This window comes from Drosophila mojavensis, unplaced genomic scaffold (assembly GCF_018153725.1).
Source record: "Drosophila mojavensis isolate 15081-1352.22 unplaced genomic scaffold, ASM1815372v1 contig_231, whole genome shotgun sequence".
Taxonomy (NCBI): Eukaryota; Metazoa; Arthropoda; class Insecta; order Diptera; family Drosophilidae; genus Drosophila; species Drosophila mojavensis.
The window spans coordinates 7,155,463-7,172,257 of NW_025318772.1; the positions used below are offsets into that span (position 1 = coordinate 7,155,463).

A 16,795-nucleotide genomic window follows, 5' to 3' on the forward strand; every position below is an offset into this window, starting at 1 on the left:
CGAGCGCCTGTTCCAGTTACCAACTGCGATTGGGGTCAGGCAAAGGGGTTTGTTTTCAGCAAAACTTAATAACAATTTGCATAAATTTACAAGACGAGTGCTCTAAAATGAATACGAACGTGGGCTACCACAAGTCGAACCCGTACCCCTACCGTACCCCTATCCGTACCCGAACCATACTTACTTCACTCAGTCTCTCAGTCGAAGGCGTTATCTTGTAGATTGCTCATAAGTACATGCAGCATTAACTGTAAAAGATACAAAGTGTTCAAACGTAAATTAGTCAAGTATATAAATAATGCTTATAAATCTTAGTTCATAACTATTATTGGCACTTCAATGTGAAGGCCAATCAAAGAAATATATATATAAATAAATATACATGACATTCTCCATTATCAGACGTGGCACAGACAAAAGGCGAGGAGAAAAAATTCAATTGTTCGCGGTCTTTTTTGGCTTTCATTCCATTCAGGTTTTAGGAGCGTTGCGTGGGTCGCCAGACTAAGAATAATAATGCATATCTTGTCTTCCAGCCACTCTGTACATGAAAATAATTGTTTATGTGGGCTGTTGATTGAGAGGTTTCGCGCTCGTATCAACTATAGCTAATCGTTTAATGTTGAACTCGTATAGAAATATGACAAAAAAATCAATATTTACAAGCTTGGGCATTTGAGTATTTGGCAGTTTTCATCGTACACCTGCGCAGGTGTGAAAGACATTCCGAGACAGCAGAGCGTAATTGTGCTGGCTGCCAATTGGAATTCGATTAGAGTGAAAACTTTACACGCACCTGCAGCTGCCTAACTATGGACTATTGTCATCAAGGCTTACTGTAAGCTATTCCTTCTATTTCTTTTTCAATCCACAGTTGGCCAAACGACCTCCTAATACCCGTTCACTGTCTAAGAGTGGCTAGCCTATACTATTCTCAGATTTCTCTTTTGAGAAGCTCAACAAAACTTGATCATTGCTGCTCTACACTTGTAGAAAATCTTTTTTTCTCACTTAATGTACATAAAATAGAGGTAAAGATAAATATACCTAACTTCTAATATATAGCCTATTGCAAGCCAATATACTCATTTTATTTCTTGAAAGTGCATAAAAATCTCAAACGCTAACATGCAGGCATCGAGCATAAAGCGCATTGTACCTACCACTACAAAAACAATATAGCTAAAAAAGATTTTTCCAAGCTGTTGCTGGCACGAATATGGCATTAAAGTCAGCTAAGACGACGCGCAGACGTAAGGCGATGGATAAGACCAACAACAGTCAACAGTATCGACAGCAGCAGCAGCAGCAGCACTACCACCAGCACCAGCAACTGGCGTCCAAAAAGGTGCATAACGTAGCAAGTTGGCCCGTAAAATAATTCAAGCCTAGGCGCAAATTCACGTGGCCAAACATCAACAGCAAAACAATGAAAACTACCGTAAGTGAAAAATGCTTAAATAGAAATTCGATAACTAAATACTCTATTAATCAACTATAATATAAGAGTGAGCTAATATATAAATAATATATATATATATATATATATATATACATATATATATATATATATATATATATATATATATTAACTATATGCATAGGTAACATAGGTATATATATATATATAATAACAGTGGGATATCGATTAAAAATACATAAATATTGTGTAATTATATATATGTATATAGGCAATAGATGGAACTACGCATACAATTTCAAATCGAGATCAATTAGTTCATAGATATGAAGAAGACAGATAGCCGAACAAGACAAAATCGAATCGAATCGAGAAACTATATATATATATATATATATATATTTAATAAGCATTTAATATCCAAGTATCAAACTAAACTAAATCAGAATCAAAAACTAGAATATGGTTAACACATCAGATTTAAGACAGTTATGCTACAGTCAAGAAATAGCTCAAAAAGAAAGTCCAAGTCCAAGTCCTCTTAAACCTTATAAATGTCTTATAAATCTTTAATTGCCATCACCATGACAGAGCTATTTTCATTTGAGATTCTGATTCGAAATGTCAAAACGTCAAAGCAAAAGTAATTATTGGATTTCGAGCAGCTTAATTAATCTGATAGTTTCTAATGACATCTTTTAGTGGTCATAGCAACAACAAAGCCTACAATATTTTCAGGAAATGTTAATTTACAAATATATATCTAAGGAAATTCATAGAGTATATAGGTAGAACTTTTTTTGTGGTCAGCTAACGGATTTAATTAGTTTTGTGCATTCTATGTTTCGCAGCTGCGCATGTCACAAACTTAATGGCAAGCCCAATGGCATCTTGTCTTCATAGTGTAGACAATAATAATAACAATGGAATTAACATGAGAGTTTGTGTATGTGAGTGTATTTTTCCCCCTCCATCTTAGACATTTTTGGCAGTTTTGGCTGCCGTTGCCAATGAATGAAATTAAATGTTTTGCCCCTTCGGGCCAGAGACAACGAGGAGACACACACAGAGATACGGCACAGAAAAAAAAAAAAAAAAATAGTCTGGCCCAATGCACAGCAAAGCCGGGCTAAGTCTTTTGGGCAATGGAGCCAGCCAGCACAACACAACAACGACAACAACTCGTTTGTTGCCGCGTCAAGTTGCCAAAGTTGGCCAAGTGTGCAATGTGCAAGTGTTCAGTTGTTGTTATAGCCACTGCAGCAGCAACAACAACAACAACAACAACAACAAACACGACAAGTGCAGCCAGTGAAATATGATGGCAAGCTGCGTGCGCGGCAAAGCAGGCGGAGATTGCTGGGACGCCTTAAGGAAAACTTGAAGCTGGCGAATAACTGCCTCCCCATGGTTGGACAACGGGACAACGAGCGATGTCGACGTCGACGTCGGCGTCGGCGCTTTCACTTGCGCCGGCGACTTTTCCAGCATAACGAAACGTGTTTGCTTTGCTCTTTGAGCTTGCGCCTTACTTATTGTTATTATTGCTTGCAGCTGTTGCTGCCGCTGCCGCTGCTGCCGCTGTTGTTGTTGTTGTTGTTGTTGTTTTGTCCCAATAAACAGCAGCAGCGACAAATTGAATTCTATACATTAAACGTATACTGACCTGGCCACACCCAAAAAAAAAAAAAAAAAAAAGCACAAAAATATTCGAGCCAAGCAACATTATTGTATCTATGCAAAGCAACAATTTACATTTCTTTCTTATTAACAATATATTTTATTTTTGTCGCGCTTAATTTATTGTTGTCAAATGGAGAGGCAAAAAGTTTGTGTATTTATGCAAATATTTGCATAAATAATTATGCGCTCTGATGATATAATACTAGTTGGAGCTGAGTGTGTATTTGTTGTTGAGGTGAAGGTGCCAAAAGTTTAAATTGAAATATCGTTTGCTGTTTTTTCTTTTTATTCTTCTTTTGTTCTTTCTTCTTTATATGTATACTCAATATAGTATTCAGCACCTGTCCTATACTATGTATATAGAAAATTTGCTATCTTTGGCTTATCTTATGCGAATACGAGCTTTACATCTCGTATTTTAGAAGCTTTGCATATTTGTTTGTCAGATTTACAAGCTAGCTTAGACCGAATTGAATGCTCTTAGCTAGTCTGCAACTGGAAATAGACTAAGGAAACTACTTACACAGATGGCTCGAAAATTATGATAAAACCATGATCAAGCTGTTGTCTTGCTAAATGCTGCTCGGTATGGGCATGCTCGCCAGCAAGCTAGTAAACAAGCCAGATAGATCAATGAAAACGCCAAAGACGCACACAAATTGTGGCTAGCGTCCATTTAAGGCCGCTGTCATAACCTTAGACCTCAGCCAGGGGCAATAGCAAGTGTGACCTTAGACACCATTTGATGATACAGATACAAATACAGATAGAGATGGAGAAACGAACGAGTAGTCAAAGCAACAAGCGAAATATAGCCAAAAGCAGTAAAATGCTCGTAAGTAGTTTAGGGCTTTAAATAACAATGAGAATGAGAGAGAGAGAGAGAGGGAAGATAGAGAAAGAGAGAGAGACAAGAGAGAGAGAGAGAGAGAGAGAGAGAGAGAGAAGATAGAGACAGACAGATATACAGATAGAACGTGAAAGAAAGAGAGAGAGATACCGATAGAAATAGAAAGAAAGAGAGATACAAATAGAAAGAGAAAGAAAGGCATAGAAGGAGAGAAGAAAGAAAACGACAGAGAAAGGAGGAGGTATTGAGGTATAGATATAAATATAAAGAGAAGGAACAGGAAAGACAGCGTGAAAGGTTGAAAAAAAAATGAGAAGAAAAAGAAAATATAAGGAGAAGAAAAGGTTTTATACTAGTCTTAAGATCGTTTTTAAAGCTTTAGTTTAATATTTAATAAGTGCTCAAGATTCAGACTCAAAGAATCAGAGTTTTACTCATTCTTACATTTCTATAAAAGTTCAAGATATTACATCCTGTCCCACAGTTTGTCTGCCATAAATAATCAATTCTAATCTATTGATTTTGAAACTAATTTAATACAGCGTACTTCACGAATTTATGGCCATGAACGCAATGGAAGTAATCAAGAGAAAATCTAAAAATAAATGTGATTTTATGGCTATGTATAAATGTCAAACTAACCACTAAAGATAATGAACAATGACTAAATCTTGTTATATTAGTAATTAAACAGGAAGAATTAATTGTTGGAAAAAAATGCCTAAAGTTTTTCCGCCACTAACGTATTTCGACTTCTTGTAAGCGTTATGTAAGCCTTATCTGCAAATGTGTTTTTAAACGTGCGGGTTGCGCGACCGTTAAATATCTATTATATCAAGCGAGCTACAATAGCATTGACCTCGCTGTGAGCGGCTCCTGCTTAATCAGCAACATCACCGACATTTCAGCGCAGATACGCCTAGGCATGCAACAATGTGTGAATGAGAGAGTATGCGTTTATGTGTGTGTGGTTCGACGTTTATTATACAAAGTGCACTCTGCGCTGTCATAATTAACATCTAAGCAACGATAAATGCAATTAGCGCTGCCAGCAGTCATTGACGTTGCGTCCCAGACCCAACGCCAGCCTCAGACTCAGCCTCAGCCTCAGTCACAGCCAGCGCCAGCCACCTCGCCCTGATTGCACTTTCATTGGTGGGTTCATTGTCGGCCCATGGCAAGAGATGGAGATGCACAGTTAATGGCATATGCCGGCAACGCCCCAATATCTTCATGTCAAAAGTCACAGCAACGCAACAACAGTTTATTGCCGTCTTCAACGGACTCGACGCACTCCGACTATGTTGGCCCTGTTTTGTGTCGAGTGTGTGTTAGTGTTAGATACACACATTGTAGCTCAAACAAACAAATGCAAGAACATAAACACAGCCCGGCATGCCGACCATATGCATAAGAAGAACAGTGCCAGAGATTCAGATATTTCATTTAAAAATACCAAGAACACGGCAAATGCATCTTTAGAAGACGCAAAAAGATACAAATGTATCTGTATCTGCTGATGACTGCTACTTATTGAATATCTTTCAGATTTTGGTAAGATATTTATATTGTCTGTTATAAAATGAAGCCATTAATTTGATTTAAGAAAGGTATATTATATAGATGATTGGATACATAGATGCAAAGATACATCAATGCAATGAAGCTAATTTAAGGAACATATATTATACAGATACTTAGATATATAGATACTTCGATACAAAAATACGTCGATATCTAAATACAAAGACATATACATACAGATACATCGATACATTGATGTGTATTCGAGATTTACAAGAAATGTAGACATTTGGCGGCTAGTTTTTCTCACTGTGTACTTGTTTGAATTTGAGAAAGTGTAAACTCTTGAGATTTACTTGACCGACCCGAAATGGCGACAAGGCCTGAGGTGCATAAATCGCTATTTTCACGCATTTACCCCATGCCAGCCGCTGCCGCTGCTGCTGCTGCTGCTGCTGTTGTAGATGTTGCTTTGATGTCTTAATGTCCTCTGGCGGGTGTTAAAACTAGGATAGGGGAGCGGAGCACTGAAAAGGGGGGACTGACAGGGTGCACCGGCGGCAGCTCAACGACCGTGCGTGAAAAGCGGCTATTAAAAATGTTTGTCTCTGGCAAAGGCAATGCGCCTATTTTTAGTGCATTGGCACTTGCCAGCTTTGGGGCTGTGCTTGGCCATGAATCCATGTACATAATATATGTTATACATATATATCTGCATATGCGCTAAGTGCATGTACACGTGTACGTGTGTGTGCAGGTGAAAGTATTTAATTATGCGCCTGCCTGTCTGCCCGCATGACAAATCTCTTGGTGTTGGTCAGCAATGTTGATGAATGATGCGACAACAGCAACAAAAACAACCTTGAAAAATGTCACGTTGCATTTGAAAATGCGCTTTAATGAGACACATCAAAGCGAGTAGCATAGCATATAAGGCTGGAATGCCCAAGCACAAATTTTGTACAGACCGGAAAGCGAACGACCAAATTGGTATTGTCGTTTTTCAATGGAAATTGCCGCAAGGCAAACCACGCCTCGTCACACACATACGCACACACACACACACACACACACACGACGCCATGTGGCATCGATAACACAAGTTAAACACTAACACACACACATTTCCAGAATAATAAAAACAAAGTCTCTGAACTAAACGCAATGCTGTTTATTTGATATCTCTCAGTTTGACAAATAAACGCAGACATGGAATCCATCAGCGCGATCTACAGAAGTGCACCGCCCACCGCGCCTCGCCCATTCTGCTTCGAGTGGTGTTCAAGTGTCGCCGCCTTCAAGACAAATGGCAAACAAATGTCGCTGCTTAAACGCAAATTTCACTTTCAAATGCAAAAACAAAAACAAAAAACGAAAATAAAAGAGATGCGAGGCAAGCGGCAGATTCTCTTGCAACTGCAACTGTGTCTGATGCCTTGGACAGGTTTATGACTTGGCCAAGTGCGTAAGCCATGTGTGTGTGTGTGTGTGCGTGTGCATGCATGTGTGTGTGTGTGTAACGAAAGTGAAACGTGTCTTTGGCAGCGCTGCATTGGCTACACTGCACGCCTCATTTAAGTTGCGCACATGCTGCAAATATTTGCCAAAGCAAATAATAATTGTTCTTTAATTGTGATGCACACACAGCTACACAGTAATACGTATAGATGTGCATATGAATATATATACATACATGTATACTACATACATATATAGTCTTATATACATATGAACATGTGCCTTGCTGTTTAGCTATCCACAATTTCCTTGGAACTGCAAATCACGGCCAAACAGGTCGTATGAGCAATAAACGATTGCACATACGTATACGTTTATATAAATATTTATATATAAAATCTAGCAGTCATGTTAATTGCGACTGTAATTGCGCTAATAATTATTTATTAATCGCCAAAATGCAGCCATCAATTGTGCTTGTGGCTGACGCTGCGTATGAGCAATATTTAATTACACAAAATTGCCACATAAACAACATAATAGAAATCATTGAAAATACATATATTGAAAAGTGAATACTAACAAAAACGTAATTATGCAGACTTGTGCTAGAGACAGTAAAAGAAAAGATGCGAGAGAATCTGAGACATTTAAGCATTGAAAACTTATCTGATATTTATAGTATACATATATATATATATATATTTATTTTATATTATATTTATTTTTATACTATATATATTCTTATATTTAAATATAATTTTATACATTAACGAAAGCCTTTAAATAATTAATTTACTCTTCTATTTTTAATACAAGAGAATCGTTTCAGTCTTAGCTCTTCGCATCAACTTTTGCCATTTACTTTAATCAATTTCGCATCGAAAGTAACAATTAAAGTGCAGCCAAATGAAAACCAAAAGTATTTTTATTCATTTTCTATTTATACATAGGTTTTGGTTTTTTCTTTCGATTTTTGCCTGAGGAGGAGCGACGGCAGCGCTTGAGGCATATTTTTAAGCAAATTTTCCCTCCTCGCCGCGCCGTGCTGCCGTCGTTAGCAGAAGAAAAGTTGCAACAATTGTTGTTGTATTTTTTCTTCTTCATTTATTTATTTTGTTGCTGCATACGAGAAAATGCTTGTACTTTTGTGTAAGACAATTTCATTTGTAGTTAGTTAGCGGCAAATATTTGCACAATACTCGGCCCACTGGCAGGGCGAAGAAGAAGCAGCTGAGATTGTTGTTGCTGCTGCTGCTGCTGCTACTGTTGGCTTTTAGTTGTTTTGTTTCGGTTTCGGTTTCGGTCCTCTGGGCGCTAATTGAGTGAGCACACGCCAGTCAGACAGTCAGACAGTCAGTCAGTCAGCCATTCAGAGGAGAAATGAAAAACGCGACGAGGCCAGCAAAATGTTTTACAATAGATGTAATGCAACGAGCTTCTATATGGGCCGTCTCGCATCCAACTGAAAGACGGACAGACAAGCGGACGGGCAGCATATGTGGCTTGCTGTAATTTGGTTTTGCATTGGTTATGCCTGCTGCAGTTGCGGCATGCAACACACACACACACAGGCAGATGCTATATACTTTGGGGAAGTGCCTGAGATAACATTAAACGTGCATAAAGCAATAAGGAACATGCAGACAGCAAAAGGCTGAACGCTCAAATACCCTGTAACTGGAAGCTCTTTAACAAATCTACGAAACATTAAAAAACATAGAAATGTATATATACTTATTATGCAGTCAAAGAGGAAAGCTAATGCATTGCTCTGGTCAATCCACTTTAATATGAGCTGCATATATATATCTTTCAACTTCAGCTGCGGCATCAGCGCACTTTATCGCATTACAGCATAAAAAATTGTCATAAATTTAATCCGATAAATTTTGTTTCATTTAGTGGACGACACGCTACTTGACCATCTAATCAACAACATCATCATCATCACCATCACCATCATCATTATTGCGTATATTTTCATTATTATTATGGCTTCTGCTGCTGTCAGTCACATGACAGAATTTTTCTAGCCTACAGACATCACTCCATGTCGCACAGCAGACATTTTCCAACAATTCCATTTTATATTTATTTTTTTGGGTCAGATTTTCATGGTGCGTGCAATGGCACTTTTGTCTCTCTCGCTGCCTGATTGCGTGATTGAATGATGGACTGCTTGAAGTGCCAATAGAATTATTCAATTTACACATATTTCAAATGAAATTAGCCAACGGAGTCTGAATAGTTGCGTAAAGTTTGCAAAGTACGAACAAGTTTTTAGCATCGAAATCGATAAATTGCCCTCACTGTCTCTCTCTCTCTCTCACTCCCTCCATATCTCCCTTCTCTTTTTCTTTTAAATTGGCTGTTGTTGTCGTGTTTTAGTTGAGGCGATTGGCACAATTTGCCCAGCTCTTGGCATTTTCAATCTACGCAAGAATTTGCTGTCGCTGTTAATTTCTGTCGTGCGTTTATAGAATTGAATCACACGCATTACTCATACGACATGTTGCAACAGTTTTAGATTAGCCAGCAAAAACGAAATCGAAATTTAAATCGAAGAAATTTGATTTGAAAATTTTACAAAAATAGTGTTAATAATTTCAATTTTAAAAAATGTTTGTTAGTTGAATTTATAGTTGAATTTAAAAATTGATTAAAAGCTATAAAACCTTACAATATTTCACATTTGATAAAATCATATTTTTATATTTCTACTTTGCTTTTTAAGCGCTTTTGGTTTTATTTTCTTTAGCTACATAATCTCCACTTGGCCGGCACGTGCAGCGTCTTAAGTGGCTTAGCTCTGTTCACCTTGCCACCGGCCAGTTGATCTATTTGTCTTTTTTATAAACTGTTTATAGTTGCTAACATTTTGGCGTCTTGGCTGACACTAGACAAGTTTTTTTTTCCGTTTGGGCCATAAAATTGTCAGGTATTTTGCCATAATAGGCATTACAATACGCGTGGGCGTGGCACCACAGGCGCCCACCACTCACAATAGCGAGCACATACACACACCCAAACTCACACACAAATAGATAGACTCATATGAATGAATGTATTCGATATTTGGGCATCGCGTGTGCAGATTTTGGCTGCGTTGGCGTGTGTTGGCCCATTTCTGTAGCGCTCTCTGATTCATTGGCCAGATTCCGTGCTGCTGCACAATGTGGTATTATTATTATTGTTGTTGCTGTTGTTGTTGTTGTTGTTGTGGCTGCTACTGCTACTGCTGTTGTTATTGTTGTTGTAATTACTGTGACTGCTTACGTTTGCAGCCATTAGGCGCACGAGTTGGCCATGAACCAGTGACTGCCTCACCGCCCTCCCTCCCACACGAGTTGAATAAATACTTTTGCTTAGCCACACAAAAACTATGTTTTATTTGTGTTTTATATACAACACAAAAAATTTAGCAAAAGTCTAAAGTAAAAGTGGTCTGGTGGGCTACAGTCGACTATGAAATACTCTAAGATAGCTAATACTATTTATTATACTTTATCTAATCATCCTATTCTTTCATGTTTCGATTGATATAGTACTCCCAGGAGTAAGTGTAAGCGAAAGTAGACCAGCTTAACAATAATAATTCCGTTCAATAAATAATAAAAATTTGATTCGCAAACAACAATCAAAACTTTAGTTTTACAACGAGCAGAACATAAAAGTTTATTGCAAATTATGTGCTTAAGAATCAACTTATCAAAATTTGATTTAATTTGATTGATTGCGAAATTGTGCTTCAGCAATAGTTGCAGTAAAACCGTTATAAATCGAATACAAACTTGCGCAACTTGGCAGGTCTGAAGCTAGTTTAGACACTCACACACACATATATATATTTTATACACATATTTTTGTTGCTGACGTCACACGCCTAGGCTTCGCCCATTGGGGAGCTTGCAGTGAATTGCATTTAACTACTGTCAATATCCGTTGGCAATGCATTCAAGCGGCAATAAAAAAAAAACTAGATGTGTATAATATGGAAACCTATCTAAAGACACCAACAGCAAAGAGGAGGCTTGTAACAGAACAATGAAGTGGGCAATACCGACTGCTGAATACTTGTTTATGGTTCAGCAATAGCTGAGCTTGTTGATATATTGAGACTTATCTAACAACGAATCAGTAGAGCAATATATTTAACAAAATTTGAGATGAATATTAAGATTAACATATATTGTTCTTAACTTAAATATTGACATCGAATTTAAGTTCCATAAAAAAAAATACTAACAGACCTTTAAGCATCAATATTTTGAATATAATCAATATACTCGTTTCACCTCTTGAGCGAGTAACAAAACTGACAGAATGCAACAAATGGAGCATTTTTTCGAATGATTCTCGCTTGGCTAACCGCCCGCCCGATCTGCTTCCGCTATGTGCAAAAGCTTCAGGCAGAGCTAACCAAACAAAACAAAACAAAGAGAAAAACAAAACATGAAAAAAGAATAATAACTGTGCCATGCTCGGGGTTAAGTGCAAACGTCATAAACGGGACAGAATCGCAGTTGGTTGGAGTTGGAATTGGACTTGTTGGAGTCGCTCCATTTCTCTTCATTTCTCTGCTGCTCTCTCGCTCTGTGGCAGTGGTTGCCCTTTAACTGTAAATGCCTGTGTGTACATAGTTTAGTTAACTCTCAAAAGCAACGCACATAGCAACATGACAACAACAACAACCAGGGGTGATTCATGCGCAACCAGCAACATCAACATTAACAACAACAACAACAACAACAGCAATCACAGCAACTAGAACTTGTTTATTACACAGCTCGACTCCAAGCTGAAGCAACTTCAGCTGTTGAACGTGAAGCGTGTTGCTTGAAGCTTGGAGCTTGTAGCTCGAAGCATTGGTCAAGCTGCTCCGCTGGGAGCTTCTACAAATGCTTTCCCAATTATCTGCACAAAATAATGCCCATGGCCACGCCCCGTTTATTGAGGCTTTGCTGCGGTTGCCGTCGACTTTCCAATTGATAATCAACCGAACAACTGGCTAGCTCCACACCATTTGGCTCTCGATCGATTATACGGTACGCTTTGCCCTGCATTCGAGCCATATATAGCCAGCAATTGATATGGTTTGCGCACAGCTGATGCCGCTTAGACCCTCAGACCCATAGACCCAATTTGGTTCGGTCAAAACGCTTATCGTGCCCCATTTCCCCTCGTTGATAACGGGCGGTATATTATTCGTATTTCTTTTGATTAGCCTTATCGTCCGCATCGTGCATAGGTGTGCAAATATTCCGAGTCAGATGGCCCAGCTATATATATGGAAACATTGGCGCCATGGGACGAGAATTAACTACAAATTACAAAAAGCGATAAGGTCGAGGCATTGATTAGCAAGGGCATTCATGTACACCAGGTGATTGCGATTGTAATTCTGATACCGAATGTAATTGTGCTCGTAAGTAAATTCAATTACGAAAACAATTACATATATGGAGCTAAATTAATTAAAACAATATATTTACATACATGTAAGAAGAACTCTGAATAAGTAGAAATGGCGAGCAACAGTTTCGAATGCATGAATCAGATTTTATTTATACAGCAAAGTGTACATCTATATCGCAGTGGATATAATTAGAAATCTATTTTAAGGAAAATTTTGATTGAGGAAATTCAAATCTAAACAAATATCAAAATCAAAAGGCAACAATCTGTAACTGTAAACAATTTGATGATTGAAATAAAATCTAATTTTACTATCGTATCTATTCACTGCTGGATTACAATTTACTTTGAGATTTTATTTAATATTGATCTAGATATTTATATATCTGTAAATTGTAACAATTTGTATATTCTAATCAGGTAATCTGGTTGCAAAATGAAGAAACCTGAACCGGACCTTATATAATATTCGTAATTGTCGAACAATTTTACAGAAACTTGAGCCAGCAGCTGCTAATACTGCAAAGTAATACGATGCTAAACACCATCGATAACTGTCAAATCGAGCAAAAATTTACACATACATATATGCACATATATTAAGAGACACAGGTGAGCCAAGCGCAGAGACCAATTGCCGTCCGATGGGCGCCATTGCATGGGGCCGTCCTACATTTTGCTTGCAGGTGGGCGCTCTGCAGTCCACGGCTGACTAGCACAGATATGTATACAGCTCTAAATATATAGATCATAGCTAGCATAGATATGTATATACCTCTCTCTATGTATATGTAGATCGTATCTTGCTTTACCACCCCCTTACAAAATCGCCCAAAAGAAGCTGAAATGTTTACATTCGACATGCTGTACTTGCGGTACATTTGTTGATGGCAATGACCTATGCGAGGCATTAAACCAAACAACATACTGCTCTCTCGCTCTCGCATAGATATATTTTACTTTCGGGCTGATGACCATAAATAGCCAAAGCAAGCTTTTTGGGGCGGTTTACAATAATCAAAACAACAATAACAATCTAACGTTAATGTGTGCCGTAATTTGTTTTTGGTTCAATAAACTTGCCAGCCGAAACAAACCGCAAAGAGAATGATTATGAAATTCGAATTTAAAAATCTAACTAGAAATGCGCCTCAAAACAAAATGGCGGCCGACAACCAAAATAGTTTCGCATAATCAAATATAGCGCGGAAAATTGTACAATTAAATGTGAATTACAACAACAACTACAGCAACAAAATAGATGAAAACAAAAACCACAGGAAATGTTAGAAAGCAGAGCAAACAGCACAAAGAGAGCCAACAATAAATAAAATATACTCACACACACACACGCATGCACGCACACTCTCACGCACACATGCTAATATCATATGTGTATAGAAAATGGTGCAAATATCACTTGGATCTCGACGGCGCCAAGGCAAGAACCAACAACTTAACCAACAGCAGAACCACAAAAGCAGCCCCAGTCCACAGCTCCCCAGCCCAGCCACCCATGCCACACCCCGCCGCCGTCTACTGACGGACCCAATCGCATGCAATCGCAAGCTGCGCCGCTTTTCACGCTAATATTAGCAGCAAATAGCAGTGATAACTGTTTAGTAGGCAGGCAGCCACCTGGCACGACTAGCTCATACCCTATAAATCGTTTGTACTCAAAGAAGAGTTTTTGAGGATAAGCAGGGAATAGTATTTCTTGCTTGATATTTATGGAATATATAATTAACAAATAGTGAAATGGACTAAAACGACAAATATATATCCTCTATGCCTTAAAAACCACTCAAGTTTTTCATTTGAATAAATACTCAAGTATCAAGAAATATATCTCTACAATATACAAATAATACCTGCTAGATAGACAAGCAAAAAGCTGGAACGACTGGGAGATACCCTGTCATATATCTAATATTAATAAATGAATAATTTACTATAATAATTATATTTATATCATTAATAATTTATTTATTATGCTTATTTTATATATATATATTTTTTTTTTTTTTCAATTGAAAATATCGTTTAAAATAGTCTATAGGCCACATTTATATGCAATATATTTATAAATATATTTTTTTTAAATAATATCCCCTATATACATATATATTATTTATATATACCCTATCCCTCTATATACAGGGTATTCAACTTGAGGAACTTAACACGGCATTTCAAATTTTCATTTGTGAAGAAAGTTTTTGATTCATTTTCAAATGCCATTTGCAATTGTTTACTATCTGGAGGAGCGAGAGGCATAAATAAATATAATTCTCATTCGCCGACTAAATACATTTTTTGCTTATTTTTGCTGCCCAAGGCTTGCTTGCTCTATACTAAATCGATTCAAATGTCATCAAATCGAATTGAACTAAAGACTTTCGCTGATGGCAGTGAGTAATTAAAAATAGTATTTGTCTTTTGTTCGCTGTGGCCAGTTTCGATTTCGCAGCAAATAGACATTTATTTTCGTTCGATGTATTATTGGCCCAATAAACTTTGCACCTTGTGATTCTGGCAAGCGACCAACAGAGAGCCTCGCAGCATTTCACTAATTGAAATCGAGCGCCGAAAGCCCACAAAAGGGCACAGCGCGGTTGACAATCGAACCCAGATTGATAACAGTCAAATGTCAGCAGCCAGCCAGTGCGGCTGTCACACAGAAAGCAATCAGTCAACTGTAACGGTTTATCAATTGCATGCAACAGCAGCTGCAGCAGGTCAAACTGCGAAATCGACACCAAACTGTATGCAACACTGCAACGTAAAGTGACCTTGCCTAACGTTGTGCACAGAGCTTATATAACCGCTTAGATATACATATCCAGAAATTCGAACTATTGCTATCTATTATTTATAAGCCAGTGAATCAATAAACGGCTGCGCAACTTAAGCACGGTTAATACTCTATTCCCATTCCATAGTAGAAGGGTAATTGCTCGAATTTTCATTGCTTTCCTCATTTTGATGCCCTTGAATGCATTGTAAATGTAAATGTAAATATAAAACTAATCACCAAGATGAGCTCAGTCAATCTATCATATCCTAAATAGGCATATACGTATATATTTTGGCATATTAACTTGACGACTATAAAATACAACTCAGATATTATATTTTTGAATTTTGTGCCCGTGATTTTAACAAAAAACGAAATTTTTACGATTCTATCTATCTGAGCTCTTTTTAAAAACAATTTATTTATATTTAGCTAGCTGAAACGATTTTGAGGAGGCAAAACTTATTGTAAAAAAAAAAATTAATGACAATTAATTAAACATGTGACAACGTAAGTTGTGAACACAGAAAGTATCTAGATATCTAGCTATAAATGCCAGCAAAATTCATATTACTATCGTTTCTGCAATTGAATATTGAATTTTTTTTGCAATGAAGTTAAAAATCAGTTAAGCGTGCTTGTGAATCTCTAGAAAGGTTTTTTTTTTGTTGCCTCTACTAAGAAACAACTCATTTTTATATACATATGTATGTCGAACAAAAAAATAAAAATAATTAATCAAAAATCAACACGCAACCAGCTAAACTCACCTTAAATTGCCAAATTTACGGCCAACAACATTTGTGGTAGTTAAAAATAGAAAATAAGGAAACAATAGAAGAAACCGCAATTTTGTTAGCTGTAATTTCGCGTCGTTTACTGAAAGCAAAAAGATAAAAATATCATATTTAACAGATTTGTAATAACATGTTAAATAGTACAAAAAGTGTTATGTAAAAGAGTATATAATAGAAATATATTTGTAATTGTAATTATATCATATTAAATTATACAAATTCACAACAATCTATAGAAACAAATTATTAATCTGGAACCAGATTTACATATTTCAAATTATTTTATTTATTTCCTGATTTCTGTCTTTCACATTTTTTTCTTACCTAGTTCTTTAATCTTATGTGTTTGCCTTTGCTTTTATGTTAAACTCCCTTCTGTTATTTTCTAACCGGAATTCTCACTTCTATACTCTTTATTCTCTTCCCCCTTTTCACGTAATATCGCATTCTCTCTCTGCAGTAACTCTTCTTTCTTCTGTGCTCTTCTCTCTTCAGTTCTTCTCTCTTCTCCGCTCTTTGATGATTTTCTGTCCTCTACCTTAATAATTTCCTCTCTTCGCTGCATCAATTTATGCCAAATTTAGTAAAATAATAGAGTATCTTATAGTCCAGTATACCCCTACTTAGGATAATTTTGCTCACTGTTCCCTGATGCCACATTTTGTGTGTTTGTTTTCCAAGGTCTCGTATTAATTGAAGTACGTCATATATTGCGAGGCTCTATCCGTTGTTTATAATTAGCGTATGTGATTCATATGCCCAAAAGCAAAGCAGAAGCAAATCGAGAGAAATGCTTATAAACAAAACGATTCCTAGAAGATTCCGGCGGAAATTGTACGGCTGTCAAA

General features: G+C 37.1%; 1 protein-coding gene across 8 annotated transcripts in view; it reads right to left on the reverse strand.

Annotated features, from left to right (window-relative positions):
- Positions 1–16,795, reverse strand: part of LOC6575228 (F-actin-monooxygenase Mical) — a 50,981-nt gene that overhangs the window by 27,432 nt on the left and 6,754 nt on the right. For all 8 annotated transcript variants that reach the window (XR_006356854.1, XM_044007954.1, XM_044007952.1 and 5 more), the window contains exons 3-4: positions 15,921–16,029; positions 185–248 (exon numbers count right to left, since the gene is read on the reverse strand). The gene's annotated coding sequence lies outside the window, so the exon portion shown is untranslated. The remainder of the gene's footprint in view (positions 1–184; positions 249–15,920; positions 16,030–16,795) is intronic.